The sequence below is a fragment of the Ambystoma mexicanum genome, chromosome 8 (genome assembly GCF_040938575.1).
Source record: "Ambystoma mexicanum isolate Mex_15411 chromosome 8, UKY_AmexF1_1, whole genome shotgun sequence".
Classification (NCBI taxonomy): domain Eukaryota; kingdom Metazoa; phylum Chordata; class Amphibia; order Caudata; family Ambystomatidae; genus Ambystoma; species Ambystoma mexicanum.
The window spans coordinates 1,009,979,944-1,009,993,374 of NC_090929.1; the positions used below are offsets into that span (position 1 = coordinate 1,009,979,944).

The 13,431-nt window shown below is 43.0% G+C and overlaps 1 protein-coding gene across 8 annotated transcripts in view; it reads right to left on the reverse strand.

Annotated features, from left to right (window-relative positions):
- TMEM269 (transmembrane protein 269) overlaps window positions 1-13,431 on the reverse strand; it is a 544,348-nt gene that overhangs the window by 234,311 nt on the left and 296,606 nt on the right. The gene's annotated exons all lie outside the window — the stretch shown is intronic.

A 13,431-nucleotide genomic window follows, 5' to 3' on the forward strand; every position in this document is an offset into this window, starting at 1 on the left:
TTCCAATTTAGCATGTAGGATTTGGTAGTCCAGGTAGCCCTGGCCACTTGCAGGACTGTCTTGCATTCTGCTAGACCATCTAGAAAACCGAATTCTTAGAAGTCAGGAGTCACATTGTGAGGTTGAATGATTTCGAGTCATGGTGGTATATGCCCATCCGCATCTGTAGAGTAGGTCCTCCATTGGCGTGAAGCGTAAAGGGTCCCATATTGGCTGCTCATCTGGGTCAAAGTAGTCTGCCTGAGCCAAGCCGGAGCTAGGAGAATGATTTGACAAGGCTATCACCAGGTGTTGCCTATTACGCTCTTAATGAGAGGTATTAGAGGGAAAGCATAAGCGTACATTCCCATCCACAGAAAGGAAAACGCTTTCCCTTCCGACCCTTTCTGTGGAAACCTGCTGGTGAACTTGTTGCGTTTTCGGTTTCTCAGAATGGTGAAGAGATGCATTTGTGGCTTTCCCCATTTCTGGAATATGCTGGCTTGTTGATGGTGGCATAACTCCCAATCGTGACATTCCTTTGTTGTACGGCAAAGCTCATCGACCTTTGAGTTTTGTGCTCTCGGCAAGTAGAAGGCATGCATTGCTATCCTGTGTTAATTGGCCCAGTGCCACAGGCTCTGTTCTCCCATCGAAAGGACCTGTGATTGAGTTCCTCCCCATTTCCTAATGTAGTACCTGGGCGGCCGCAAAGTCACAAACATGGTTGTTGCCCCACAAACTAGAAGAAGAAAAAACACTACATATCAGCCAAGACACCTAAGGTTAGCTGCCCACAACATGGCACTATTAAGCCTAAAGATTTACAAACATGTTGGTCTGTATTTACGCCACTCAACACTTATGTACAGGGACAAAGTGCCACCAACACTCCCACCTTAAAATGGATCTGGGCAGTTGAAAAAAATACCTCTTCAGCCAAACAACGCACAGACTAGTGCCCAGCCCCTCCCAGTGGAGGTCTGCCACCCTAGAATGCTCCTGGTGCAGCACTCTGGTTGGGACTAACTTCCTATCCTCCCATCCTGTATCTTCATCAGTATTGTGAAACTGGCCCTGTAGCTATGGGCGCAGCCGTCCTGTGCCTCATCATAGGGTCCCACTGGTGCCACCATTTGAAGCCCCTTTCTGTTTGAATAAATGCTTTAGGGGCCAATGGTATCCAGTTATGTGCCAATGCATCTTACTTTAACCTTGCCAACCCCCTCTGCGTCCCTGCGCCCCCCGGGACCAGTGGTGTCCCTGGAACAGTGCCATAGGAGAGGTGTTCATCTGTCAGTTTAAGTCTACTAAGTGGCTCAAGTGCTATAAGAACGAGGAGGCTGGCCAAAATAAAACAGTTTAACTCTAGTGCATTACCATTGGAAGATGGGTTCAAGAGCCTTACACTTGTAATAATGGCAAATGTAATATGTTTTACAATAAACTAGCCCTCATTTCATTGCAAATCAAAACAAATCAAAACAAGCTCCCAAAATGCAAATTACTTTAGCTATTTTAAAGAATGTATCATTTTAGATGGAAGATGCATGGTATCTTTCCCATTCAAAGATGGCCCCCCTAGTTTTGTCTTGTTTCCAGAGAGCTTTCTTACAGACAGTCATCCAAGACGGCTGTCTCAATGGAAGTGCTCACAGCTCAAAGAGTTGCGAGATGGGCAGGAATGAGTGGGATTAGCCACAAGGATTAGCATGGCTAAGGGCAGGGAATGGAAGGGATCCAATAACAGAACAACTGTGTAGCCCCCTTCAAAAGTAATCTCCAATGGAAAAGCATTACAGACCGTCATTCAAAGCCCATATTCGAAGCTCTTATGTTAAAGCTCTTATTTTAATGACAATAGTTTAGGCTTAAAGGAAGAGCTTTCAGCGCCACCTAATAGCCCAAACTAAAAAGAGCAGTACAGGGATGAGTAGTGGCTAAACTGCGTACTCAGCCCCACATTACTAATACACCAGCAGTGATCCCAATAATACATGAAAATCAGACACAGGCTGGCAGGAATGTACCTCCAACGACCTCTGTCTTAATGCCAGCAAGACTGAGAATCTTCATATTGGAACCCAGGTTCCCTCTTTTCTCCCTTCACTCTGGCATCCCTCAATGGGCTCACCCCCTCTCCTTCCTCTGAGACCAGAAATCTGGGAGTTATCTTTGACTCCTCTCTCTCTTTCATTCCTCACATCTTAGACCTTGCCAAGAAGGTCCATTCTGGACTCTACCTCCTATGGGGTAGGGATTCCTTCACTGCCAATAAGGAGCCGGCTTCTAGTGCAGCTCGCAGAGTGGCATGCCTTGGTCTACAGCAGGTCACCCCAATGTTCCCTGGGGATGGTTATGTGACAGAGGTCTTCTCTACTTTGGATGTACTGGTCTTCAACTCTATAGGAGAGAACTGTGTGCTGGACTGCACTCCCAACAGCATTCCAAAGACATCTTCTTCTTGGTGACTGGGAAAGAATCAAGGAAGGAGAGAGAAACCGCTTCTGTATAAAGGTACAAGGCCACAGGGGATTAAATAAAAGCAAGCCTGCTATAAGGGGTCCAACAACTGTTGCTGTAAGTACCTTTGCCTTCTTGCATCATACCCAAAGTGCTTTGTTCTGCAGGTAGTGGAGGGGAACGGTAAGAAAGAGCCCGCAGAAAAGCAAGATGGCAAAACCTAAGTTCCCATTCAGTCCACTCTCGCGACTGTAAATCGCACCCCTTTCCCGAGTATGCAGCTCCAAAGGCCCTTTGGTGTCAGCAGGCTGGCTTTTGAGATGTGTGTAGTACTCAAGTATGGTTCTCAGGAGATCCCCTGTGTTCCCTCTTTGGCTTGTGGGGTGGTGTTTCCCTTCCTCCCAGAGAATTAAAGGAGATACATTTCTGTCTATTTTCTCACTTGCTGAAGTGGGGTCAGGCAGGCTAGCCATGAATGCACATAGCCCTCACAAAGCAGACCTGGCCTCACAGGGTTGACACTTGTATGAGACCAATTTGATGCTGTTGTAATAATTGTTGGGATGTATCAGTCACCATACCACAACCCGGGCATGGATAATTCTTAGTTTACCCTGCCACTAGACTGATAGAGGTGCAGAAGTTAAATCCTGGGCCTCATTACGAGTTTGCCGGTGCAGTAACAACGGTGCCGGCAAACTACGAGTTCTGCTAGCGGGTGCCTTTCCGGCTGCCAGGTCTGACCTGGCGGGTGGACCGGCATCCACGAGCAGACCTCGACGGATGCACCGCCACCGTTCATGAATGGTGCCGGTGCATCCAGCCTCCCCATCCCCATTGAGTCCAATGGCACTCAAATGGGAATGGGGAGTATTAATTACCTTTGTATACAAAGAGAAAGAGTAGATCAACTTATTTCCAGGTTTTTCAAATTCCTTGATCTATACCCAAAACAGACAAGTGGTTGAAAGCCTCCCTATACTTATAGTTCAGAAAAAATAGACCAAGTATAAACACTATGTACACAATACTAACAATATTTTAATAAAGGTTATGAATAAATAAAATATTCATACAAATGTTTTAAAAGAACATGACCCAACATTCAGCATATGGTGGAAACAGAACAAACAACAATTAACCATAAAAACATTTAACCAAGATGAACAAAACTGAACGACAGAAAATTACAATATACACTTAATACAAAATTTGAGTATGTGACTCAAATAGCATAAAATCCCGACATGTTTCAGTTCTTCAAGGCTGTCATTGCATGAACTTTCTTCAGGGGAGACAAGCACACGATTTCTTGATTGTCACCATGCAATCCAGGGGCATATGTGCGTTTCCAAATTCAAATAAAGGAATACTCCTTTTAATAGGTGTTTGTAATGCAATGCTGAGGTCTTCAGTACATCCACAATTAGCTCCAAACTTCCTCAGTCAAATTCGTAATTATTCAGTGTAAGCTCTTGAATAGCTCAGAGGTTCAAAAAGGTCTCATAAGAAACTCCGTGTCCCCATGGCTTAAGGAGTACACTCATGTCCGTCACAATACGGTATATGTAACACGTTCCCACTTCTGCAGTGTTTTAATGGCTGTATGCCGCTGGTGAGTCACCCTGACAACGAATGCGGGGCCGTAGTACATCAAACACCCAAGAGTATTAATTACAGGCACCCGGCAATGGGGATGTACCAGGTCCGTTGGGGCTGTAATGCCCCGGTAAGTCCCCATTTCCGGGTGCTGGTAAATTCATGACTCCAGTAGCAGCCGTGAAGGTATTTAGCGGCACGGCTACCGCCATGGTCATAATGACCCCCACAGTCTCTGTTTGCAGTGAATTTGGGCTAAAGCAGCAGTCAGGAATGCACAGGTCACTTTTGCACCTGTCCTTTGACACTTAAGAGCAGGTGCTGCAGATGCCAGGAGACTGATGCAGCAGGACAAATGTCTGCACTATGCTTTTGGCATGGAGATTTAGGAAAATTGTTGAAATCCGAAATGCAAAGTTAATGAACTTTAACTGTAAGAATACTGAAATTAACATAATAAGTATACCTTAGAAAGAGAATACTAAAAAGAGGATCAGATTAGTTTATCACCCTGAGACAGATTACCTGCATCATTTTATTATTTAAAAAATAAAATCAAAAGCTACAACCATACATGGTCTTCAGTTAACAGATCACATCTCCGGTAATAAGATCTCTGCATTAGCTGAAAGATGATATGCATATAAAATTCAAAATGCTTTGTCTTGTTTTCAAAGCCTTGCAATCTCAGCATTCCTTTCTTTGCTGATAACTTTGAGATAATAATCTACATATTTGCTACGCTCAACCTCAAATTGTGTTGTTCCTCTATTCCGCCTTGCACATGTGGGAGGGTGGCCCTTTTTGCTTCAGAAAGTGGATCGCTGGAATTCTTTACCTACTAATTTATATCATATGCCTGAGCTTTCTTTTAGGAAACAACTTATAACCTGCTTTCTGTCACAATCTACAAATGTGCCGTCTTAGGCTTCACCAATCTTAATTTGGCTTTCTACTATATATAGTTGCCAGCACCTTCATGCCAGTGATGCAGATTGTTGCGCTCTATAAAAGATTTTATTTTTTAAAAGGAATAATTATAATGACGATTTTGCTTGATATACCAAGACCTAGAAAACTATAGTGAGTCCTGCCCTCTGTGAAAGGCAACCTGATTCTATCGTACCATAAAGCACACTGTGGCGGATTGCTATCGGCAAGGGTGTGAAAGTCCAGTTTTAATTTTTAGAGACCAATGGTATCCAGTTATGTGCCAAAATGACACAAGTAATTCTGTTTCTGAAAGGGAGGTCTGCTATTTAGACCCCCTTGCATAAATGCTCAATGCCAAAATGACAGTGCAAGCATGTGCCTTTGCATAGATATATTTTGCGCCTTGAGCCCCACGCCTGCAGTTGCACAGTGCAGGTTCAAATGTCACATGTGCATTCCGGACATCTGCTGTAATACAAAGTCCTACCAGGCACAGGTGGCTTTTTAATTTTCTGCATCTATGATGCAAAATATAATAATTTCCTGCCTTAGTCAGTCTGGTTGTATCTAAATCTTTAAATATAAGCTATGTCTGCTTGTGAAATGGTGAATGCTAAGGACACTCAATTTTACAGCCACAGTAATTTGATATCACTAGTGTCAGCTCGGAAAACATGGCGCAGCTATGACAGGTCTGATGTGTAGTGTTGTCAGGTGTAACTTTCTCCAAAATTACCCTATGGTACAACAACAAGGATGCTGCTACTTTGATCCCTCAGAGGAAGGCCAACACATGCACTCTAGGGCACTGGAACCTCCCCCAGTAGGTCTCCTGAGAACCTGTGCTTTTAAGGCAGCACTAGCATAGCAAAATCACACCTGCATCAGGGTACTGACCACAGGTGTCCCTTTGAAGTCAGCAGGCATGGGAAGGGGGAGGGGTTAGAGTACCCAGGAGCGAGAGGTGGGCAGGGAGAGGGTTCCACCATCTTCATTTCTGTTAGGCTCTCTATCTCTTCCTTCCACCTTTCCACATGCCCCTCCCCCAACCTTATTCTGTAGGCTAGGCACTCGGGTGTGATGTCAGAAGGCAAAGGATTCTTTTTACACCAGCCTGGATTGGACACAATACAGTAGGCGTTCATTGGACTAATCACCTGTGAAATATTGCCTTTTTAAGGAGAGGAATTCCTTGCTTTCATTGATTCACTTCTGCACTTTCAAGAAGAATTAACTGGCCCTTTATTGGGGAAAGTCGACCGGAAAGTCCTCTACCAGGAAGGTGAAGGCAGAAGGCATAAAAAGCAGAGGAGAGCTTTGCCCCCTAACCATCCCCAGGGAACTGTAGGGGGGTTAATTGCTGTGGACCAAGGCCTCTCTGCTGGCTGCGCTGGAATCAGGCCCATGTTCACTGGAGGAAGAATCCCTGTAGATGACAGCCAAGTTCCCTTGAGTGAAGAACACAAGGACTCACCTTCTCCTTAAGCCCCTGGATTTTGACTCGCAGCAACTCAGAAGCAGCTGGAATTATTTTTCGTTGTGTCGAGACATTGTCAAGGCTGAGTGACTGAACATGAAGCTTTTGAGCTTACAAAGGACCCACAGTGCTTCTTTTGGCACTCAAAGCAAACTTCAAACCGGTTGCTGCACTATGAGACATGCAGACACCGGCTCGACCCATTGAAGCAGACTGACTCATCTCGACTCGATTGCGACCTCGACATTGGGGGAGCAACTGACTCAATCAGTGACTTGACTGCTGGAAACCATCGACCTTGCTCGTCTCAAATGAAAAGTCAACCCAGCAGAGCCATCGCCTTGCCGCCAAATTGGCCGCTGTACCCCAAACTATTGGAAGCCATCGTCAAGCCATCTCCAATGCTGACTCCACCCATCGGGAGCTCCACACCTTCAAACCATCTCAACTCTGACCTTCAGTGCGATTGCATCAAGTCGAAAATCTCAATGCTGAGTGACTGTGGCAAAATTGCCTAGAAGCCCAGCTCGATGTTGTTCATTGACAAAGACAAGAACAAAGATACTGTGAAGTGGCCCTGTACATCTGGTCAACCTTTGGGTACCATAGTGACTGTTAACCCCTTCTCTACCTTGTTCTATAAAGACTTGAACAGAGATATTGTTTCCTAACTATTGCTTTAACACCCCTGTTCATCGACCCAGAATTCCCTTCAACAAAGGTCTGCATTCTCTGTGTTTCTCTTATATGGGTAGTTTTTCCTAGTGTTTTTGGATTAGTTGACTGCATTTTATTGTTTGATTAAAGTACCTATATTCATTAGAATCTTGTTTGGAAATGTGTTTATTATAGAACTATTACACTAGAGTTGTAATGCGGAGGTAAGTAAAAGGGGCCACACTGCTTGCATTTGTTTGGTAGTTAGAAACAATTTTTAAGCATGCGTTGCCTGGCTGTGTAGCTTGGCGATGTCTGATACCCACCAGTCAGTTGATCTGTAACGTTTCGAAATTGGGCTGCGCCAAGCCAAAATCCACCTGGTTTAAAGTTGAAAGTGCAGCCTGTGTTAGGCTTAATAATTAACAGTCTTGTATTTGTTTTTGTAAGAAATAATTAGCCTTTTGATCAGGTTATAAGTACAGTTGTGCCAACATTACTCCCTCTCGGAGGCACATGCTATTGTTTCACCCATTCTTGGGTTTTCTCAAGTGTAAGAAACTCATGTTGGCAACATTAAAAACAGACACAAGTGATAACAGTTCAAGGGTGTTTATTAAACTGTATGAATGGGTGAGAGAACGCCTGATCTAAACCTAAAGCCAAGATGGGGGTAAGGTACGACCATCAAATTATAACAAGGCAGTCCTAGTGGTGTCTTGTCAAATAAAAAGGGCCTATACTAAAAAATAAACAATATTGCCAATCATAACCACTAAATTACAAAAAGGGTGTGGGATAATATTTACCAGAAAAGAAAGAAGTGTTCACAAAATGATAAGTCAGGATGGTATGGCTGGGGTCTCCCTTTCCCATGTTTTAAGCACAGGACGAGGCGGGACTTCTGGGCCTCACCAGCACGAGGTTCACTATTCCATTCACCAATGTCCACACCTTCAGGTGTCAAGTTTTTTGTGCCAAAGTCTCTTGCCTTATAAGGCCTGCTGAACCAAAATAAACAAAAGTTCCTTCGGTGATCTTGCACCATTGGCGATTGCTCTTCGCACCCTTGGCTCTCCCTCCACCGGGCTCGGATCCTTCTTGCAACTTGGGCCTCCCTCTGTTGGGTTCACTACGGCCTCTCACTCTTAACACAATCTTCTCAGGTGTATCAGATCTCACCCCGATTTGCAGACAAATTTCAGAGTTCACTTTGTTTCATCACATTCAGGATTTACTTTCTTAGCTCTTCCCTAGGCCTCCCTCCGTCAGGTTAACTTAGCCATTGTAAACACAATTCATGTTTTACTTCATATTAGTACCCGGCGAGAGACAAGCAGAATGCAACAAGCATTCTGATTGGCTCTCGCCAGGTCCTTACCCAGGCGAGAATCCTTCGATTCTCGGCCGGGATTCCAGCCGCCTTGTCCTCGGCGGGGGCGTGTCAGCCCCTCAGCCAATGAGGAGGCTCGAAGCAGGGCCATCCCCGCTCCGAGCCTCCCCGCGGCTGAGAGACTGCCTTCACCCCTGCCAGGGACTCGGGTAAGCTTTTCTTGTTTTTTTCCCTTCCCTTCCTCCCTCCTCCCTACCCCACTTACCTTTTTGCTCCTGCGTCCCCGCTGGGGAACAATAGAAGACTCCAGCAGTGTGGAGACTCGGAGCGGGCCATCCCCGCTCCGCGCCTCCACACGGCTAGAGGCTTCCATCATCCCCCAGCGGGGACGCAGGTACGTTTTATTTTGTTTCTTCCCCTCCCTCCCTTCCACCCTCCCAACCCCACTTACCTTCTGCTTTTTTTTTTTCCCGTGAGCGGACGCGCTGGGAACACTTGTATTCCCAGCGCGTCCGCTCCCGATGGCCGCCATGGAAAGGGAAAACGGACCCGGTTTTCCCTTTCCATGGCGGCCATTTTCTTGGTCATTTTTTTTTCTGTCCCGAACGCTGCAGCGTTGGCATCCCTCTGTCGGATTCACACTTGCCTCAATTCGCAACCTTTTCTCGGAAAAGTGGGGTTTCCCTTTCGCATAGCTTTTCTTTGGCATCCCTCAGTCGGGTTTGCATTCGCCTTAGGCTTCCATTCAGTATTTTCTCAGGAAGCGAGTGGGTTTCCCTTCCCTAGCTTTTCTCCCGTCGATGGGTCAGAGACTTAAGATTTTACAAAGGATTTTTATGTGACCTCTGTAGGGCCACCCTGACTCTCACGCCGCCCTCTCCTGGGGCCTCCTGGGACTTGTAGTTTCACCATAAAATTATTGCATGGCAATCTATTTACATATACAACACATTACTTGATAGGCATATAACATTGTAAACCAGTCCTCCAATCACAAATGCTTTATTATTCCTCATTATTCTGCATTTTTAGGATTTTCTTGACACTGGATATTGCTTACTTTTAAATTTTATTTGGATATGGAATGTCTTTACATCGGCTATGTATGACCTTGATTTATAGGACAGATACACACTCATCTTTTTGGGTATTTTCAGAATCCACACAGGTGAAAAACGATGCTTACTGCAGCTAATATTAAGGACCTTTGCTGTGAGACTTCAGTTTGCTTAGGATATTAAAATTGTTTCTTTATTTCGGTTTATTTGGTCCCTGAGATTAGCATTTAATTTATGAATACATGGTTGGGATACTATTGAAGCATGCTTTACATTCGCCACTAGAACATGGCCGCCTTTGTGTTCTATTTACACTGCTTACATTGTGAGCAGTCCATCATTTATTTCAGTGATATTGGCTCGCTTCGACTATACATTTGAAGTTGGTCCTGCCAGGTGTTTTCCGTGTTAGAGACACACTTTGCATCTGCATCATTGTGTTGGAGCATTTGCTTAGTAGTCAGTTTTCTGCTTCCTAATTCGAGATAAGAACCACTTTTTGAATGGTGCTTTTTGAGTTCTTCTATTCGCAGTTATTCGGTGGATGAAGTGGGCTCTTTGGGTTTCTTTGAATTTCGGGATACCATGTGCACATTTTGGACAGTAGGTCTGTTAACTGAGCATGGTTTTTCTGACTAAATGTATGTATCTTTGCGTTTATATATTATCCTTTGAGAAATTAGCTTCATTATTCTACATAATGATATTTCATTTGTATCTACAGCTGTTTCTGCTCCTGAAGAAGGGGTTGTTACCCCGAAACGCATTGACCATCCCACATTACAAAGCATCCTTTCATGAACATCTTAAAGTCTGCGATGTGAAAATTCTTTGTTGTTTGAAATACATGTATGAAATATTGCATTAATTATTTCCGAATTATTGTCTGTCGCTACATCGTATAAGTGTGCAGGGGACGGGAGTCCTAATTTTTAGGACACCAATCTCATTATTCTCAGTTCAGAACCCCATTTCCCTCTCTGTCTCTCTCTTTCATAGCAATGGTGTTGGCAAATCTTTAGCTTGTGCCACAAAAATTTGTCAAAAATAAGATGACAATTATTTTTGTCAATACGAAAAACACTTCACAAGCAAACTATATAAATACATCATAGTCCATTCAGGTTACAAACCAAAAGGTACGAACACGCAATGTCTCTTATGTTAAATGCGCCCTAATGGGACTAATTATCCCCAAAACAATTTAGCGCAGATGAAAGTTAATCTAAGATAATGCCCTGCATGTGTCAATCCTCATTTCAGTGTGGGTTTTTCACCACAGAAAATAATTTAACAGGTAGTGTATCAATCAGAAGAACTATAAACAAAAAGTTTTTTGAGAGTATTATTGTAATGTAATGTTTTTGCTCTTTGTCAGCATATGTAAAAAAAAAAAAAGGAAAAAAAAGATCTGCTATATTTAGACACACTCCCTTCAACCTCTCACTGTGTGGCACTTTTCAAAAGGCGTGACCAGTAATTTCTTTGCAGGTAAAGCTAAAATAATGTTTTCTTAACAGCCCTCACTATGTGCTACATCGTTTTTGAGCATCTATGGTCCCACTAGGATACATAAAATATGGGAGACATTGTTTGCTTGCACGTTTTGGCTTTAATACGAATTCACTATGAGGTTTTTTTTATAGTTTGTCAGTGATGTGTTTTTTATAGTCACAAATATGTTTTGAAGTTGCAATTTTTATTTATCAGTGTTTTTGCGTTTTAATGTGTAGCTGGTAAACCCTATTACAATTATTTATCTACTAGTACCAACGATTCCAAATGACAAACTTTTCTAAACTAGATATATTTATCAAAACATTCCAAAATAGGTTTTTGCTGTTGAACTAAGTGTTGTGGCGTAGAAAGACGGTTTTTATTTTTTTGAGATTGTCTTAGTTTCCTGGTGTGTCCCGCATCTAAACATTCTGGGTGAAGCCTTTTTTGTCTCAAGAAAAATTACCTTTCTCTCTACACATCTGTCAGAATGACTGAGTGGGGGAAAAAGCAGGTACTAATAAGGGAAGCTGGTGGGGCAGCAAAATCCCAAGAACAACATTCTTACAAGTAAGTACAGTTCAAGACTGTTCAATGTCTTCTACGGAAGGACTAATCAATGCAGAGACTAGGTCTGGTGGTGTAAAGCTATGGCATCTGATGGGGGTTACTTCCGGACTGGTATACCAAAAGGTGACAAAGCCAGAGTAACCTGTAACAACAATAACTACACCATGCTTCATTTGCCTGATGGTGGTAACAGGAACCCAGAAAAATATTACTCAAACGTTCTTACAAGCAAAACCTGACCAAAGCAGGTCACTAATCATCCTTACAAAGCTGATTTGCTCCACCCTGTGCGCTCACAACTCATATCAATATACATGACAGTCGGCAACAGTTGGGTGCTCACAGTGGCAACAGAAGGTCATTCCTTGTGCTTCCTTAGGATGCTTCTGCATGAGCACTGACATTCACCAGTGTACAGTATTCATCACACAAAAGTTATTTGCCAATTGAATGCTGGTGCCTATGTTTCCTCGACAAATGTTTTGTGGTCAATGATGACAGAATTGCCACACAATTTAATCCAAGGCCATGGTGTTTCTGAAACGGACATCATGTGACATGCAAAAATACAGGCAATTGTTACACTGAGCAGCACCCAGCAATCCCCGCGAGATGTCAGCTGTTAATGCAAATGACCACTGGAAAAATCCTAGGTCTAGAAACGAAGTGCTCACGGCAGCTTGACATGCACAGGAGTGGATCCACGGCACTGATACAGAGTATTCATCTTTGCATGCCATGATACTAGTTTCGCAGAGCTTTGTGAATTGAACCAGAGCCTATTATTCCAGTCACTAAGAAGTAGACATTCTCTGGTTCAATTAAAATGACAACTGTCATACATAATGATCAACAGCAAAGTTGCCAAAGACAACACTTTACTGCCCAGATCATAAAATAAGAATGCAACAGATAATTTCCAATGACAGAAACAAGAGTAGCATAAAACCTCCATTACAGCCTGATGATCAGGAGAGTGAGGCAACTATTCTCATCTAAAATTGAGGGTATCACGTAATAATATCCCTCCTAATAAATTTGTTTTACAAAATATCGCCGTTTTAAATACGACTCATACACATTGCTTTTCCTCTGAACATATCGCTGTTCTAAATACACTAGATTTCATCTGAACATGTTTTTTTATTTTTTTTGTCACGCGTGATAAATTTTCCTCACACGTTTATGGAATTAATTTCGCTACGAGAAATGCTCCTCACACATGTTTATTCAATTCATTTTGCTGCGAGAAATGTGCCTCACGCACGTTCATTTGTCTTTTTTCCTTCTTTCGCTAAACTTTACGGGCACTAAGCAACTTCCACACGGAGAGATACATCAATGAAATGTATGGCATAATGTCTGCTGTACTAATGAGATACTTGTTTGAAACAAACTATCTGTGGACACATAACGAGAAAATAACTTATTTTTTAACGTGATCCTTGCTGAATGAACCGCAGGATTCTGTGGGGGAAGATTAATGGCCACACAGGGAAACGTCACTTCACTGGTGTTTTAACACCTTTTTTTTTTACGTCTTTCCACTAGAGCTGCTTTCTTTCACACTTGGCCGCTCACACTGACAGTTTCCTTTCTACTCCAGACCTCTGTCGTGTTTACATTGCACAGTAATTGAAAGGCAGCTCCCTCACTTGATTCAAATTGCACATTATATGTCTAAACACAATTTGTAATTACAATGTAAGATGCACAACAGTTAGTTAAAAGGTTCATATTCTATTTACATTGAACAGCATTAGCACGGCTAAATCATGATATTTTGTAATTGAGACATTATCCCAGGGATATTTTAACATGGAACCAAATTGAGGTCATCTTAACCTATTCATATTTGCACTTAC